This window comes from Phyllobates terribilis, unplaced genomic scaffold (assembly GCF_046119375.1).
Source record: "Phyllobates terribilis strain yellow unplaced genomic scaffold, ASM4611937v1 Scaffold_3__8_contigs__length_932513732, whole genome shotgun sequence".
Classification (NCBI taxonomy): Eukaryota; Metazoa; Chordata; class Amphibia; order Anura; family Dendrobatidae; genus Phyllobates; species Phyllobates terribilis.
The window spans coordinates 48,877,490-48,893,389 of record NW_027362763.1 but is presented as its reverse complement, the minus strand read 5'-3'; positions in this window follow the sequence as shown (position 1 = coordinate 48,893,389).

Genomic DNA, 15,900 nt, shown 5'->3' with positions numbered 1-15,900 from the left:
GCTCCGGGTAAGCTCCCGCGTGCGCAACGCAGCGCGACACAGGCCCAGGGGCGCGTCACCAACACGGCAAATTAACCTGAATACTGAGGTTTTAGTTTAGAAAAAACAACTCATACAGAGAGCGAGCGGGGGCAGCATAGAGCAGCCACAGAAAGGAGCAGTGGTATGAGACCGCCGAAATAAAGAATGTGCTCACCCCCATCTTGGTATATGCCCCCATCCATGTATATATGCTCTTTCCCCCCATTCCATGTATATATGCTCTTTCCCCCCCATTCCATGTATATATGCTCTTTCCCCCCCATTCCATGTATATATGCTCTTTCCCCCCATTTGATGTATATATGCTGTTTCCCCCGATTCCATGTATATATGCTCTTTCCCCCCATTCCATGTATATATGCTCTTTCCCCCCATTCCATGTATATATGCACTTTCCCCCCATTCCATGTATATGTGGCACCCCAGGGGTCTGGTTTTCCACAGTAATGTAATGTTATGTCTGAGAGCAGGTGGGAGGTCCTTTGGTCAGGGATCCTGTGCATGCCACACCTCCTGCCCAGTCTTGGGAGGGGAAGAACTTCCCCTGTATAAACCCTGGGCTGAGGCAGGGTTAGTCAGTCAAGGAGAGTAGAGACAAGAAACAGCAGAAGCAATACTACTACGAGTCAGGGGCTGGCAGCTGCAGAGCTCGCCCTGACTGAGAAGCTTTCTTACCGGACACGGCGTCCGAGGCTGTGGGGACTAACTCTTACCCAGCAGCAGAAGCCGACCGGCAGGGGATTTCAGGTCCTCAGGCCCAGAAACCCGAAGGCACGGTCACACGCGTGGGACCAGCACCGCCATCGTGGAGCGGAAGCCATTAGAAGGCCCCGAGTCACCGGCCATACGGGTGAGCACCACACGGTACACTCAGGGACGTGGGCTACTTATATCCGCTTCTAGCAAGGTAGCCAGAAGAGTACAGTCAGTTTGGGAGGCCTACAACTCCGCCTGGCCAGGGGAGATCCCATCTGCTCAAGGACTGACCAGGCCCCGTTCACTAGCAAGTACTCCGGGAGGGTCTATCGTTGTTACCAGTAAAGACCCTGAATTACACCGCACCGTCTCTGAGTGGTTCCTGCTACCCCCATCATCCACATCTGCTGCCCTGAGGCCATACCCCTCCCGTTGGGGGTTATACCATCTACGCTGCACCATCCATCCACCGGCCTCAGCGGACTGTCCTGCAGCGGCAGCTCCATAGCTGCATTCAACGGGTGGCGTAGTCGTCCTACATCTACCGCTGTTACATCGCCGCTCAGTTTGACTCCCTGGGCACGGACCGGGTCACCGCCACGAGACTACAACCCTCAAGAGATCCGGCTCCGGGTAAGCTACCGCGTGCGCAACGCAGCGCGACACAGGCCCAGGGGCGCGTCAACTTTGGCGTAGTCGGCAGGATTTCGTGCCCGCAACCACCGGGTACTGCGTGCCTGAAAAAGAGACTTTTCAAACTTACCTGTGGTGAAGATTCCCGCCATCCGGCGCCATCTTCAGCCTCCTTCCAGCCATCGGTGAAGTTTCCCGCCATCCGGCGCCATCTTCTGCCTTCTTCCCGCCATCCGTGGAGTTTTCCCGCCATTGGACGCCATCTTGAGGACGCCGCGCGGGAAGAAGAGGGGCGTGGACTCCGAAAGCGCGCGAGAACTGAAGCCCCGCCTCACGTCCGGACGTTGCGTAAGGTCCTGGAAGGAGCCCAGCAGACGCCGACGTCACAGGAGCGCGACGGAAGGTCCTCAACCCTGACGATCCACTGCGGAGCCGCGGCCTACGGAACAGGATCATCGCAAGGTAGGCCACGGTCCACTAGGGGGGAGGAAGATGTCGGATACGGAGGAGAGCTTCACTGCCTCAACCCCCGCCAGCGCTACCGCTGCTGCAGTTATGCCCTTCACCATGCCCTATATCCCGGGAGCAGCTTGGCTACCCCAGTACTAAGGGGAGTCACATACCCTGCATGACTTTAGAGAAAAGCTGGATAGCCTCTTCCAGGTGTACCCCCTCACAGAAGAGCAAAAAGTGAGCATCCTGGTGGCCCAACTAACCGGGGCAGCCAAAAGGGAAGTAAAATCCTGGCCACCTGGGAGGAAGACTGTCGCAGGGATACTAACCCGGCTGAAGGACACCTTTGATACCCGTGACGCGCCCCCTGGGACATATTCCTTTTTGAGGGGAATACCCGGCACCGGATCAGATGGGGGGGGGGTTGTAGTCTCCGAGCGGCTGTGACCCGGTCCCGTGCCCAGGGCGTCAAGCTAAGTGTTATGTGGCAGCTTTACAGATGTTATTAAGAGTTCTTTTGTGTCGACTACGCCACCCGTTGTGATGCGGTCACTGTGGCCGCCGCTGCTGCAGGGTCCGCTGAGGCTGATCGTGGGTGCGCAGCTTGGTGAGATAACCCCCAACGGGAGGGGTATAGCCTCAGAGGGGACAGGCGCAGAGGATGGGGGTTGTGGTGGTGCGATGCAGCCGGCAATGAAGACAGACTCGGGTTGTGCAGTTAAGGGTGTTTACTTACTGCTGATGTTGTACTGGTCACTCCAGCTGCTAGTGACCACCCGAGCCGTGCTGCGTCCACCAGGTCCTGGATCCGGCCAACCCCCAAACAAGTCCGGAGCGTGGCCCTGAGCTCTCCCTCTGTCCTTTCTTCAGCCGTCCCCACCAGTGATTCACCTAGGTCCAGCTCCCTCGGGCCTTCTTTTGGGACACCCTTGGCCCTGGGTTCCCTGACCCTTCATGTGGTGTGCCTTCGGGGTGAATGTGGTGGGTGACCGTGACAGACACTGCCCACGGTCTCCGGTCTCTGGCTGGGGAATGTCTTTGCCCCCACCAGCTTGGGTTCCGGTACCCTCTTGCTGACTCCTCACCCGGTGCTCTAATTTGGGTTCTTGGGTCCCTTCAGTCTTCCCCCTCTGGGTCTTTCTCTGCTCCACTCTCTCTCTCTCCAGGGCTGCTGTTTCCTTCTCTCTCCTCTCCAACTGACTTGTTCTCAGCGTCTGACCCTGATCTAAGTTGGTGCCCTCCTTATATATCCCTCTATGTGTGAGCTCAGGTGACCAGCACCCAATGAGCTCCTATCACTACCCAGACTGCTCCCCCTATCTGCCCCTACACTACATGGGATGTACCACCCCCCTCCCACTCCAGCCAGGAACAGGCTCGGTTGTACCTGCACATTTCTAAGTGGGAGTACCGTCGGCCTGCTCCTCTGGAATGGGATGTATGTAGTGCATGCAGTCTATCTGAGCTCAGTTCCACACTCCTTCCTTACCCGGGAGTGGAATATCACACCTCTGGGTTGAGGTGCAATACCCCTGTAGCAGCCGAATCCTCAGGGTGCTACATTCCCCCCTGGTAAATCACAGCACGTCCTCGGGCTGTAAGACATAAAACACCAAAACATACAAAATTTTTATATGAACATATAAAACATATAAACATTATATATATATAAAACTTTTTATATAAACATTCTCGTAGACTTCTCTTGTCTCTGGTTCCTCCTCCGGACACTGTGTAACGTATGTCCGGGAAAAGTGCGACAGTCTCTTAGAAAAACTGGTTTTCCTATAAAACCGGTAGGGGGCGCTTTAGGAAGCGCAACTATATACAGGGGATATGGCCGCTCTCAGTCCTCGGCCAGGTAGAGGGAAGGGAATGGCTGCTCACAGTCCTCAGCCTGTGGGATTAAGGGGTTAACGGGTAAACAGTTCACTGGTCCCAACGGGGACTATTTTAGCAGCAATGGTTCACTGTGCCCCGACAGGCAACTATATACAGTCTCTACTCCCGTCCTCAACGACGGCTCCCTCCTGCTTTTTCTTGATATGGTGTTGCTTCAGACCCGTCCGAGTCCTCTGGCTCCTCCTCCCAGATGCGGCACTCTTGGTCTTATGGGCGCGGTGGTGGTGGCGCCCGGGTTGCCCAGGCCTTGCGGCCAGGCCTGGGGCACCTGGAAGGTGAAGGGCACCGTTAATACGGCGGCGCCCTGGGCTACCTGGCCTTGCGACCAGGCCGGAGGCTCCGCAGAGGTAGGGGGCGCTGTTGGTGGTGCGGCGCCCGGGAATTCTAGGCCCTGCGACCAGGCTGGTGGTACTTCCTGCTTGGTCACGCCCGGGGTCGAGGCGTGTGACGTCACAGGGGTCGCGGCGGCGGCTTCCGGTTGGGGCCTAGTCTGCGTCGGTGACATGGCGTTTTCGGGCACAGCAGGGGGACTTTCGGGCTCTGCGACGGGGAGCTGGGGCAGGTAAGCGGTGTCACGGCTTGGGGTATAGGCGTCCCCTTTACCTGCCTCCATGCGTTCGGCTCCCTCCTCGGCGCCGTCTCCGGCCTTGGGTCCTCCCGCGCCATCCTCAGAGGCGGACTCCTTCCTCATCTCGGCTGGCGTGCTCCGGGTCTTAGTTTGCTGGGCCATCTCCCGGCTCCATTCCGCCAATATCTCGCGCTGTACCCGGGCCATCCTCCGTGCGAGGCCCTCCAGGGCAGTCTGTGCACACTCCCGGTCTCGGGGGAGCTGTGCAAGGACCTCCACTAGGCCTAGTGGGGTCGTGGTGTCCAGCAGGCTCCTGACCAACGGGTCGGTGCTGCTCTGCTCTTCTTCCAGCAGGCTCCTGGCCAGCGGGCCGGTGCTGCTCTGCTCTCTGGACATCTCCGGGTGAGCTTCTCTGCTACTCCTTGTTAGACTTCTTGCCTCCGGGTGCGCTCGCTCCAGACTCCTCCAGGCGACACCCATCTTTGTTCTCTTCTTTCGTCTCCTCCCCCTTCGAGGGCGGTCCCGGGGCAACTCGGTGACTGTCAGCTCCAGGGGGAGTTCTTTCACGCTGACAGACACCTCCAGCATCACAGTCTCTGTTGGTGGGGGCGGTTTCCACTTTTGGCGCCATTTTCTGTCCTGGCCCACGATGGGAGGTGGCCTCCTGCCCTCCTTTGGCACGCCCATAATGGCGTCCGCTGCTCTTCCAAGGCGGGAAATCTGCGGTTTTGGCGGGAAGCGTCGCCCAGTGGCGGGAAACTCTGCAGATGGCGGGAACAAGCTGGAAATGGCGGACAATCGGCGGGAAACGACTGGTGATGGAGTCCGATGGCGTGGACCCTCCGGAACCGGCGGGAGACTTCTTTCTGAGGTAAACTTGCACTTTTCTTCAGGCACGCAGTACCCGGGTGTTGCGGGCACGTAATCCTGCCGACTACGCCAAAGTTGACGCGCCCCCTGGGACATATTCCTTTTTGAGGGGAATACCCGGCACCGGATCAGATGGGGGGGGGTTGTAGTCTCCGAGCGGCTGTGACCCGGTCCCGTGCCCAGGGCGTCAAGCTAAGTGTTATGTGGCAGCTTTACAGATGTTATTAAGAGTTCTTTTGTGTCGACTACGCCACCCGTTGTGATGCGGTCACTGTGGCCGCCGCTGCTGCAGGGTCCGCTGAGGCTGATCGTGGGTGCGCAGCTTGGTGAGATAACCCCCAACGGGAGGGGTATAGCCTCAGAGGGGACAGGCGCAGAGGATGGGGGTTGTGGTGGTGCGATGCAGCCGGCAATGAAGACAGACTCGGGTTGTGCAGTTAAGGGTGTTTACTTACTGCTGATGTTGTACTGGTCACTCCAGCTGCTAGTGACCACCCGAGCCGTGCTGCGTCCACCAGGTCCTGGATCCGGCCAACCCCCAAACAAGTCCGGAGCGTGGCCCTGAGCTCTCCCTCTGTCCTTTCTTCAGCCGTCCCCACCAGTGATTCACCTAGGTCCAGCTCCCTCGGGCCTTCTTTTGGGACACCCTTGGCCCTGGGTTCCCTGACCCTTCATGTGGTGTGCCTTCGGGGTGAATGTGGTGGGTGACCGTGACAGACACTGCCCACGGTCTCCGGTCTCTGGCTGGGGAATGTCTTTGCCCCCACCAGCTTGGGTTCCGGTACCCTCTTGCTGACTCCTCACCCGGTGCTCTAATTTGGGTTCTTGGGTCCCTTCAGTCTTCCCCCTCTGGGTCTTTCTCTGCTCCACTCTCTCTCTCTCCAGGGCTGCTGTTTCCTTCTCTCTCCTCTCCAACTGACTTGTTCTCAGCGTCTGACCCTGATCTAAGTTGGTGCCCTCCTTATATATCCCTCTATGTGTGAGCTCAGGTGACCAGCACCCAATGAGCTCCTATCACTACCCAGACTGCTCCCCCTATCTGCCCCTACACTACATGGGATGTACCACCCCCCTCCCACTCCAGCCAGGAACAGGCTCGGTTGTACCTGCACATTTCTAAGTGGGAGTACCGTCGGCCTGCTCCTCTGGAATGGGATGTATGTAGTGCATGCAGTCTATCTGAGCTCAGTTCCACACTCCTTCCTTACCCGGGAGTGGAATATCACACCTCTGGGTTGAGGTGCAATACCCCTGTAGCAGCCGAATCCTCAGGGTGCTACACCCGCACCTCAGCCGAGATTAAGCTTAGATTCTACGGGTGCAAGCAGCGAGCGCATGAGAGTATAAGGGACTATGCACTAAACCTACAAGAGGCCCTGAGGGCCATTAAGCAGACCGACCCTGATGGAGTGGGAAACGAGGACAGGCTGTTGACCGAACAGTTTATAGAGGGACTGCATTGTAATACCCACCGAACCCAGTTGCGGGCAATGGCCTTACAGGATCCCCATCTGGGCTTTGCACAGTTCAAGGACAGAGCCATCCGGGTGCTCCGAGAACCGGCACCGGGTGGCGTTGTGACCCACAAGCGCCCTGCTATCACTTACCACCAGGAGGCGGCGCCCTTGTCGGCAGGGCCTGTGGGAGCTGATGCGCAGGCTTTGGACAATGACCCGGCTCCAGACCTACACCATCAGGTCCAAGAGCTAGCTAAGAGCGTTGCTGCGCTAACCCGAACTGTGCAGTCTTTACAGGCTTCCACCCCAGGGAAGATCCAGCTGGCATCCGGACCAGAGGACATCCCGTGGCGTCGACCAAGGAGGACCCCACCGGCCAGAGGAAGACCCAGTGACCGATACAGCGAGGACGGACGACCCATCTGCCGCCGCTGCAATCAACCTGGACATATGGCAAGGTACTGTTCTTTAAACGGGCACAACCTGGGGTAGAGGGCCAACCCCCAGGAAAAAGATCACCAGGCCCATCGAACTGGCGCGACAGATATGTGGGAGGACGCCCAGTCTTGCCTGTGGTACTGGATGGCATTTCCATGAGTGCCCTACTGGACACCAGGTCACAGGTCACCACCATCCCGTACGTGCTCTTTAAGCAGTACTGGAATGACTCGGATATTACCCGCTACCCTGACGACGACTTGAGTATCATCGCCAGCAATGGCCAGCCCGTGCCACAGATCGGATTTAAAGAGGTGACCATCAAAATCGGTAGAGTCGAACTGGCAGCACAGGGACTGATCATTGTAGATATTGACAAACATGAGAGTCACCCAAAGATAACTCTAGGAACTAATGTAATTGAAAATTGTCTTGCAGAGATGATTTTCCTTTTACAGCAGGTTGTCAAGAACGCCAGCTCCGGCGAGCAGCGGGTGCTCCAGAAAGAGATCCGGGCACTGATGCGACGGCAACAGGTGGAACTCTCCGGCGGTGAGATTGGTAGCGTAAGAATGTGTGACCCTTTTCCTATTGCCATGCCCCCAAAAAGTGAAATGATGATTTGGTGCCGGGCAGCTATTGGTCTGAGAGGTAGAGATTACCAGGCAATGGTAGAACCAGTTTACTCGGACAGTAGGCCCACCATTTTGACAGCACGGGGGGTGGTTGATGTACGCCATGGGAGGGTGCCCGTTCGCATAATAAATATCGGGGAGAGGGAAGTGTACCTGCCCCGGTATGCCATGCTAGCCAAATTATATACCATTAACCAAAATTCTATACAATCTGTGGAACCCTTGCCCTCCATCTCACCCGGAGGAAGGTAACGGCTCTAAGAAAAACATGGAGGACTGGTGTCAGCAACTACATCTGGGTACTGACTCCACTCCCACACACCAGAAACAAGGAGTCTATCGGGTGGTTCAGGAGTACGAGAGAGTGTTCAGTAAACACCCGTTAGACTTCGGGCGAGTCAAGGGGGTAGAACACCACATCCCCACGGGAGACCATCCTCCTATAAAAGAGAGGTATCGACCCGTACCCCCTGCCCACTACCAACACGCCAAGGGGATGCTTAGAGACATGAAGGAGGCTGGGGTGATCAGGGATAGCTGTAGCCCCTGGGCAGCTCCACTAGTCTTAGTCCGAAAGAAAGACAACACCATGAGGATGTGTGTAGATTACCGGAAAATCAATCGTATCACACACAAGGATGCGTACCCCTTACCAAGGATAGAGGAGTCATTGGCTGCTTTAAGATCTGCTAACTTCTTCTCTACCTTGGATCTCACTAGCGGGTACTGGCAGGTTCCTGTAGCAGAGGCGGACCGGGAGAAGACCGCATTCACCACCCCGATGGGACTTAGCGAGTTCACCTGCATGCCGTTCGGACTCTGCAACGCACCGGGAACCTTCCAACGACTAATGGAGTGTTGTCTGGGCCACAGAAACTTCGAGACGGTCTTGTTGTACCTGGACGACGTCATTGTATATTCCAAGACGTATGAGGACCACCTGAAACACCTGGCGGAAGTGTTCGAAGCTCTGGCAAGTTACGGCCTAAAGGTGAAACCCTCCAAGTGTCACCTCCTGAAACCAAAGGTGCAGTACCTGGGACACGTGGTGAGCGCTGACGGAGTGGCTCCCGACCCTGATAAGATCACCGCAATTAAGGAATGGCCAAGCCCCTCCAGCGTAAAAGAAGTGCGGCAGTTCCTCGGGTTGGTAGGCTACTACCGAAGGTTTATTCCCGGTTTCACCAAAAAGGCAGCACCTATGCAGGACCTCCTGATAGGCCAATCCCGGAAGGCCAAGAACCAGAAATCGCCCTTCAAATGGGAGGAGCTGGAAGAAGAGTCCTTCCGCCAGCTGAAGATGGCCCTCACGGGGGACGAAATCCTGGCGTACCCGGATTATAGCCAGCCCTTTATCCTCTACACCGACGCCAGTAACATCGGGCTAGGAGCCGTACTGTCCCAGATCCAGCAGGGGAAGGAACGAGTAATTGCCTACGCCAGCCGAAAACTGCGACCCACCGAAAGGAACCCCGAGAATTACAGCTCATTTAAGTTAGAGTTCCTGGCCGTAGTATGGGCAGTCACCGAGCGCTTTAAGCATTACCTCGCTTCTTCCCGGTTCACCGTGTACACGGATAACAACCCGTTGACACACCTGGACACGGCAAGACTCGGTGCCCTGGAGCAGAGGTGGATGGCCCGTCTGTCCAACTACGAGTTCACAATCAAATACCGGGCAGGACGCTCCAATACCAACGCGGACGCCCTGTCCAGGATGCCCAACCTGCCGGACGGAGGAGAAGATCCGGAGGGACTGGAAGAAGTTGAACTCCCTGCATTCCACCGTCATGGGACTATCCAGTATTCCCACCGGGTAAGGAGTAAGCAGGCTGCTACGTTGAACCCCTTACCCCACTACAACTGGGCGGAAACGCAAGACAGCGACCCTGCCGTCCGACTGGTGAAGGAGATGCTGACTCGGCCGGAGGCTCGCCTTGAACCAGACGCTCCGGAGGAAGCCAAACAACTATGGGCAGAAAAGAGTCGACTGTTCCTTTACAAAGGGAAGTTGTGCCGCAGAATGGTTAACTCCCGGACGCATGAATTACTCTGGCAAGTAGTGGTGCCACGAAGAGACGCAGCCATGGTGATGGAGGCATACCACGACGGAGCTGGACACTTCGGGTGGAAGAAGCTGGAGTTCCTGCTGCGCGAGCGGTTCCACTGGGTAGGCATGAGGGGAACCATCGAGAAGTGGTGCAGAGACTGTGGCCCGTGCAACCTGAGAAGGAAGGACCGTGCCAGCCAGAAGACTCCCCTGCAGTCCATCGTCACCCGGCAACCGTTGGAACTGGTAGCCTTGGATCATGTAAAACTGACCCCAAGCAGAAGTGGCTACGTCTACGCGTTAACCATCGTGGATCATTACTCCCGGTTTCTGGTTGTCGTCCCCGTCAAGGACTTAACGGCTCAAACAGCAGCTAGAGCCTTCCAGCAGCACTTTTGCCGTCCACACGGGTACCCGGACCAAGTGCTGACGGACCAGGGACCTGCCTTTGAAGCGGAGGTCTTCCAGGAATTCTGCAATCTGTATGGCTGCCGGAAGATAAGGACGACACCCTACCATCCGCAAACTAATGGACTTTGTGAGAAAATGAACCAGGTGGTAATGGATCTTCTAAAAACGTTGCCCCTGGAAGAACGCAGTCTGTGGCCTGAGAAGTTGCCCGATCTGGTGGACCTATACAACCACATCCCGGTAGGTTCCACCAACTGTACCCCGGCTTACCTAATGAGGGCAAGACCTGGTAAGTTACCTGTTGACCTGGAAATGGGAGTCCTGACACCCGAGGACACTTCACCAGAAACAGACTGGGACACAGAGAGGCAGCAGCAGTACCGGAGAGTACAGGAGAGCGTGGAGCGAAGTCTCTGTCAGGCTAGGGAAAGACAAGAGAAAACTTACAACCAGTATGCTCCCGCTGTTCCCCTGGTACCCGGAGAGCAGGTCTTGAAGAGGAAGAGACGGCTCCACAAGTTGGATGACCAGTGGGAGAAGGACCCGTACACCGTACTGCCCTCAAGCCACGAGAACCCGAAGGTTTGTACCATCAGTAAAGACGGAGGGGAAACCACAGCCATTGTATCCCGGGACCACCTGAAGAAGTGTCCCGAACAACTGAGGAACCCTGAAGAGGAACAAGAAGACCATCGACCCGTAGAGGAAAGGGAAGATATGGTTAGTACTGTGCTCGGGGACTTCCCTCGGTCTTGGACTCAAGTCAATGGTGCAGTTGTGGTACCCGTACTCACCTTCCTCCAACCAGCATCCCAAGCACCTACGGAGCAACAGGTAGAGCTGGAAGAACAGCCGGTCCAGGAGGCAGAAGACTCCACACAAGCAGAACAGGAGGATCAACCCTATGCTTATAGTGAGCCTGCCGTACCCCTAGTGAGACAAAGAGCCGGTAGACAGCTGCCCAGTTTACCCTTGACAGCTCCTACACCCTGTAGTTCAGGGCCAGACAGTCAGCTCCGTAGGTCCACTAGGGCCACTAGAGGCCAGTTACCCACACGCTGGAGGATTTGAAGTGTATAAATTGTTTTATTTATGTTTATCTGTGTATTGTTGCTTGTGTATAATTTTGTGTTTCCAGTTATTTTTAGGAATCCTTGGTGGATTTACCGGGAATCCTTGTACATAGTTGGAGCGTAACCCAGGATGGACTAGAGACTGTTAAGGACTCGGGGTAGGACAGACCCCTACCTGGTTACGTCTCCCTGTTTTGGTGAAATGGACACCTTGCTTTCTTCAAAGACTACACCCGGTTACGGACATGCCGTGACCACCTTTATGTGTTTCTTTTTATTGTACTATTATTGTTGTTATATCTTGTTATGTTTTTTCTAAAATATGTTTAGTCCCGGAGTACTAAATTTCACTAGGGGGGAATGTGGCACCCCAGGGGTCTGGTTTTCCACAGTAATGTAATGTTATGTCTGAGAGCAGGTGGGAGGTCCTTTGGTCAGGGATCCTGTGCATGCCACACCTCCTGCCCAGTCTTGGGAGGGGAAGAACTTCCCCTGTATAAACCCTGGGCTGAGGCAGGGTTAGTCAGTCAAGGAGAGTAGAGACAAGAAACAGCAGAAGCAATACTACTACGAGTCAGGGGCTGGCAGCTGCAGAGCTCGCCCTGACTGAGAAGCTTTCTTACCGGACACGGCGTCCGAGGCTGTGGGGACTAACTCTTACCCAGCAGCAGAAGCCGACCGGCAGGGGATTTCAGGTCCTCAGGCCCAGAAACCCGAAGGCACGGTCACACGCGTGGGACCAGCACCGCCATCGTGGAGCGGAAGCCATTAGAAGGCCCCGAGTCACCGGCCATACGGGTGAGCACCACACGGTACACTCAGGGACGTGGGCTACTTATATCCGCTTCTAGCAAGGTAGCCAGAAGAGTACAGTCAGTTTGGGAGGCCTACAACTCCGCCTGGCCAGGGGAGATCCCATCTGCTCAAGGACTGACCAGGCCCCGTTCACTAGCAAGTACTCCGGGAGGGTCTATCGTTGTTACCAGTAAAGACCCTGAATTACACCGCACCGTCTCTGAGTGGTTCCTGCTACCCCCATCATCCACATCTGCTGCCCTGAGGCCATACCCCTCCCGTTGGGGGTTATACCATCTACGCTGCACCATCCATCCACCGGCCTCAGCGGACTGTCCTGCAGCGGCAGCTCCATAGCTGCATTCAACGGGTGGCGTAGTCGTCCTACATCTACCGCTGTTACATCGCCGCTCAGTTTGACTCCCTGGGCACGGACCGGGTCACCGCCACGAGACTACAACCCTCAAGAGATCTGGCTCCGGGTAAGCTCCCGCGTGCGCAACGCAGCGCGACACAGGCCCAGGGGCGCGTCATATATATGCTCTTTCCCCCCATTCCATGTATATATGCTCTTTCCCCCCATTCCATGTATATATGCTGTTTCCCCCGATTCCATGTATATATTGTAGCAGGGGGCAGAGACGCCGTTCCCTTCACCTCTCTGCTCCGTGCTCGGCGTCCTCCTCCCGCGCTGCTGTCCTAAGGAGTCCCGCGCGCGCTGTCCTAAGGAGTCCCCGGCCAATTGCCAGAGGATCTCCCATATATAAGGCACCTCCTCCAAAATGGAGGTGCCCGAGCAAAGTTGTTTGCACTGTGTCTTCCTGTGCTTCAGCCCTCAGGTCCCGCTGCTAGCCTGACTTCTCGTCCTGCCTGCCAGCCTGTTATCCACCAGTTACCTGCCTGTTACCTGCTGTCTCCGTCAGCCCGCTCACCTGGGAGCGCCCGCCAGTTACCTGTCAGGTATCCGCCTCGTCTGTCTGCCCGCTCACCTGGGAGCGTCCACCAGTTACCTGCCTGTCACCTGCCTTGTCTGTCAGACCGCTCGCCTGGGAGCGTCCACCAGTTACCTGCCTGTTACCTGCTGTCTCCGTCAGCCTGCTCACCTGGGAGCGCCCGCACTCCTACTTTCCAGAGACCCGTCTCTTCATCTGTAATTCCCTGGGCGCACTCGCCAGAGCCCATGCAGGTCGACCAGACCAAGATGATCAAAACCCGTCAAGAGTCACGCCGTGCCGAGGGGAGCTGTTTCTACTGTGGCAGTAAGGAACACCGAATCCGTGCCTGCCCAGAGAGGCCGGGAAACGCCTGTGTCTAGGATCGCTGAGAGTGGTCGTCTGTAATGCACACGCCCGGGCTGAGCGGCGTGTGCGTGTGATTCCACTGGACCGTGCCGGAGAGTGAATGCCTGGAGGGGCGTAACTAGGTATTCACCCGATCCGACCAGGGTCGCACGACGGCATACGACGCCAGTGCACCAAGGAGGAACCGAGCAGAGGGACCAGGTGCTACTCCAGGACAGACCCCGGACACGGCTGTTGACCCACACAGGGGAATACAGGAACAGACTGGTTAGGCTGGCGCACAGACTGGTGGGTATAGGCAGGCACGACTGGTATGCAGGCAGGCGGGTATGCAGGCAGGGGGGTACAGGCAAGCACAGCTACAGTGCAGACAGGGAGGCACTAGCAGGTAGGAACACAGGCGGGATAGGACCCAGTACACACTGGGACTCAGGAACAATACAGGCAGAGGGGTACAGGCGAGCACAGCTAGAGTACAGAAAGGAAGGCACTAGCAGGTAGGGACACTGGCGGGATAGGACCCAGTACACACTGGGACTCAGGAACAGAACCACAGATGTGGCGGACAAACAGAGCAGAGTGAGGCCGCCCAGAGAGATGAGCGAGAACAGGGCAGGACAAGACCGCCTGGAGCGGTGAGCAAGAGCAGAGCAGGACAAGGCCACCAGGAGCGGTGAGCAAAGGGTCAGAGCTGAGCGAGACTGCCGGAGCAGTGAACAAGAGTAAAGCAGGACGAGGCCGCCTGGAGCGGTGAGCAAGAGTGGAGCAAGACTGCCGGAGCAGTGAGCAAAAGGATAAGAGCGGAGCGAGACTGCCGGAGCAGTGAGCAAAAGGGTCAGAGCGGAGCAAGGCTGCCGGAGCAGCGAGCAAAAGGGTCAGAGCAGGCCAGAACCGCCGGAGCGGTGAGCAAAGGAGTCAGAGCAGGCTAGAACCGCCGGAGCGGTAAGCAAAGGAGTCAGAGCAGGCTAGAACCGCCGGAGCGGTGAGCAAAGGAGTCAGAGCAGGCTAGAACCGCCGGAGCGGTGAGCAAAGGAGTCAGAGCAGGCTAGAACCGCCGGAGCGGTAAGCAAAGGAGTCAGAGCAGGCTAGAACCGCCGGAGCGGTAAGCAAAGGAGTCAGAGCAGGCTAGAACCGCCGGAGCGGTGAGCAAAGGAGTCAGAGCAGGCTAGAACCGCCGGAGCGGTGAGCAAGGCAGAGAAGGGGGGACTGGGCTCTGTTCACACGGAACAGACAGGAAGAGAAAGGCAGAGCCAGATACCCACAGGGTACTTGCAGTGAAGTAACGAGTGGACCACAAACTCACAAATGGGAGTACAGAGACAACAAGCAGGAGTTAGGTACAAGTTCAGACTCTGCAGAAAAAGGAAAGGAACGGACATAGAGGCAAAACAGGTAAAGGATAGGAGAGAGTTCAGACTGGAACTGAGTGTACGGAGGAGACCGACACTGCAGCGGGATACAGGAGCGGGTCTGGGAATACGGCCCCCAGAGAGGCGGGACGAACAGGCAAGGAGCGAGTTCAGACAGGACAGACAAGATACAGGAGCGGGTCTAGGTAATCGGCCCCTAGAAGGCGGGAGGAACAGGCTAGGAGCGTGTTCAGACAGGACAGACAAGATACAGGAGCGGGTCTAGGTAATCAGCCCCTAGAAGGCAGGAGGAACAGGCTAGGAGCGTGTTCAGACAGGCCTGGAAATACAGCCTCCAGGATAGGCAGACAAGAGAACACAGAACGGGACCTGGCACCTTCAGAGTGCGAGCACACACTGAAAGAAACACTATGCTCAGGCAGGGATTGATTGGAGCAGCTGAGCTATATAGCAGGTGACAGACAGCAATAGGCTGAGGACGCACAAGGGGTGTGACCCACAGCAGGTACAAAAAGCAGGAAGTGATCGGGCGCCGCCCTTTAGCAGCAGAAACAGACACAAACAGACAGCATGGAGGGAAGCCAGAGAGACATTCTGGACAGGAGATCAAGTGCACGCTCTTGCACAGTGGGAGATGGACCACTATGCAAGGACGCCGCCAGGTATGTTACAGTACCCCCCCCCTTACGCCCCCTCTTCTTCGGGCCTGCCAGAATCTTCCGCAGGGAATTCGAGGGCCAATTCTTCACTTCGAAGAGATCACTTCCACTGTCCACCGGAAAAACTGGTCTCCTCTGGGTAGCTAGGATGCTACCTCCCATCCAGCCACCCTTAGCAACAGACGAAACGGGTGGAGTACCAGGAACAGCACACAAGGAAGTCTCTCTCCACATATTTTCAGTTGGCACCCCAGAGGGTACAGGAGACAACTGGAAGTCCTCCACCGGGTTGGAGGGGGACAGAGACTTGGGGGTAATCTCTGCTTCGAGGTACATCTTGTCAAACTCACAGGAAGAAATAGACGGGTTATCAGGTACATAATGAGGAAAAGTCACTGTCTCTTTGTTATCTGGTGGTACCCCGGAAGATTCAGGAAACAACTGGAGGTCCTCCGCCGGGTCAGAAGAGTGCAGAGGCTCAGAGAAAACATCTGCTTCAGAGTACACTAGGTCGGACTCACTGGACAAAGCAGGCGAGGTATCGGGT